Source organism: Phocoena sinus, chromosome 10 (genome assembly GCF_008692025.1).
Source record: "Phocoena sinus isolate mPhoSin1 chromosome 10, mPhoSin1.pri, whole genome shotgun sequence".
NCBI classification, from domain to species: Eukaryota; Metazoa; Chordata; class Mammalia; order Artiodactyla; family Phocoenidae; genus Phocoena; species Phocoena sinus.
In genome coordinates this window covers 85,124,723-85,127,764 of record NC_045772.1, presented here as the reverse complement: position 1 = coordinate 85,127,764, position 3,042 = coordinate 85,124,723, and positions in this window count along the sequence as shown.

Sequence of the window (3,042 nt, the reverse complement as noted above, 5' to 3'; positions counted from 1 at the left end):
TAAACACCAGGTATCTTTTATCTAAGGAAGGGGAGGAATAATAATATAGAGAAATGTATTCACATATATTATTTTTAAACAAAAAATAAATGAAAACTAATAAAAATGGTTAGCCATGAGGGGATAGAGAAGACAGGGTGTGTGAGATAGGAAAGAAGCTAATCTTTTCAAAAAGGTACCTTGTTTTGTAGCATAGACTTTGGAAATATGTAAGTTTAAAGCAAAGTAAAATTTAAAAAATAATTGAAATTGAAATAAAATAAGTAAACCTAATTATGTAGAAAAATGACAGATTAATCACATAGAAAAAATTATTCCAAATGTCTTTACAACATAGGAATTTATCTATGTATTCCCACTGGGAAGTATCCTAAGGACAAAAATAACTGCAAAGAAATCTTAATCTGTTTTCTGTGATCAAATTGTTAGTAATAATATTGGTGTTGTATACATGTGTGTAATATACATACATTTATTCTTGGACCACATCAATGTATGTATACTTTTATTGGAACATTTAAAATTTGTAAAAGTCATAGTGATATTTACAACAATAGAATAAAAAGCCTCGTTGTTCCCTTTGGAGAATGCTAGGAAACCAACACATTATTCTGAAGACAGAAACTAAACAAAGAATGAATGAAGCATTTATCTTGCCTTTCCTAGAAGAATTGCACCTCAGGATAACCTGAGGGAATAGTTTATAAGGGAAAGTTTCTCTATATAGATGTATTCCAGTTCATAATTGAAGGACGGAATAGTAATACTAAAATATTACCAGTCTGCACTGTATAGCACAGGGAACTATATTCAATGTCTTGTAATAAACTATAATGGAAAGATATATATAAATCTTATATTCTTTATATGTATATATTCTTTCCATTATAGTTTTATATTAGTAGATATAAACTATATATGAATCACTTTGCTGAACACCAGAAACTATACAACATTGTAAATCAACTATATTTCAATTTAAAAAAACCACAATGAGGCTTCCCTGGTGCGCAGTGGTTGAGAGTCCGCCTGCGATGCAGGGACATGGGTGTCGTGCCCCAGTCCGGGAAGATCCCACATGCCACGGAGCGGCTAGGCCCGTGAGCCATGGTCGCTGAGCCTGCGCGTCTGGAGCCTGTGCTCCACAGCGGGAGAGGCCACAGCAGTGAGAGGCCCACATACCGCAAAAAAAAAAAAAAAAAAAAACCACAATGAGATATAACTTCACACCTGTCAGAATGTGTATCAACAAATAGAACACAAATAACAAATGTAGATGAGGTAGTGGAGAAAGGGAAGCCTTGTACACTGTTGGTGGGAATGTATCAATAACTGGTATAGCCACTGTGGAACAGTATGGAGGTTTCTCAAAAAACTAAAAATTGAACCTGTCAATATGACCCAGCAATTCCACTCTTGGGTATACACCAGAAAAAAAAACAAAAACTCTAATTTGAAAAGATACATGCACCCCAATGTTCATAACAATATTTACAATTGCCAAGATATGGAAGCGATCTAAGTGTCCAAAAGATGCATTGGATAAAGAATATGTGTGTGTGTGTGTGTGTGTGTGTGTGTGTATATATATATATATATATACACACACATACACAATGGAAAACTACGCAGCCATAAAAAGAATGAAATTTTGTCATTTGCAGCAACATGGATGGACTTGGAAGGCATTGTGCTAGAGTGAAATAAGTCAGACAGAGAAAGACAAATGCTGTATGATATCTCTTATATGTGGAATCTAAAAAATACAACAAACTAGTGAGTATAACCAAAAAGAAGCAGACTCACAGATATAGAGAACAAACTGGTGGTTACCAGTGGGGAGAGGATAGAGAGGAAGAACGATATAAGGGTAGGGGATTAAGAGGTACACACTACTAGGTATAAGGTAATCTACAAGGATATATTCCACAACATGGGGGATATAGCCAATATTTTATAATAACTATAAATGGAGTATAACTTTAAAATTTGTGAATCACTATATTGTACACATGTAACATACAGTATTTTACATCAACTATACTTCAATTTTAAAAAGTTAAAAAACAACAACAAAAATATTACCAGACTTGCAAACCCTAATGAAATCCTGGATTTATGCAATGGTGATCAATGCTCCTGACATCACAAAAGGAGAGAAAATTAGGCTTATATGTCTCCTGATTTGATACCATAGGATGTGGTACAACACCTATGAAGTATTACTGCCAAAAGAAATTGAACCTGAATCTGATCAAATCTCTATACCTAATTACCAGTTTTAACAGAAAACGCAGGGGACAAAGGAACATGTTAAATAACATCATGGGGCTGCAATCAGGAAATCCGAAATTAAGGGCAAGTCTATAGAACAATTTCTCCAACAAACATACTGTTTAAAAAAAAAAGGTGACAAAATGTTACATACTTTAAACGATTTAAGAAGCAATTCTACAAAATGTAGTGTATGAATCTTAATTGGATCCTTATGTTAACAAATCACTGCAAGAACATTTCTGAAACAATCAGGAAAATTTTAACTTCGAGGCTGGAAATTTGATAATATTATCATGTTTCTAAGGCATAATAACAATGGCATAGCTATTTAACTCTTTGATTTTGGAGTGAAGGGAAGCAGAATACACCACGCCCAAAATATGTCCCTCTGCATATGTGGATTATTTTGAGCTGAAGGCAATCAAGACCAGCAGATTCAAGAAAAACTTTTCTCACTCTCTTAACTGTCTAAAAGAATTTAGATAGGGGGCTTGGCCCAGAGAGAGAGCTATTACCAGAGGTAACTTTTCTATCTGAAAGATTTACCTTCATGGTGGGGCAAATATCTGATTACCAAACAAATATTAATGCATATATGTGGAACCTAGAAAAATGGTACAGATGAACTGTTTTGCAGGGCAGAAATTGAGGCAAAGATGCAGAGAACAAACGTATGGACACCAAGCGGGGAAAGCAGCGGGGGCTGGTGGTGGTGGTGTGATGAATTAGGCGATTGGGATTGACATGTATATACTGATGTGGATA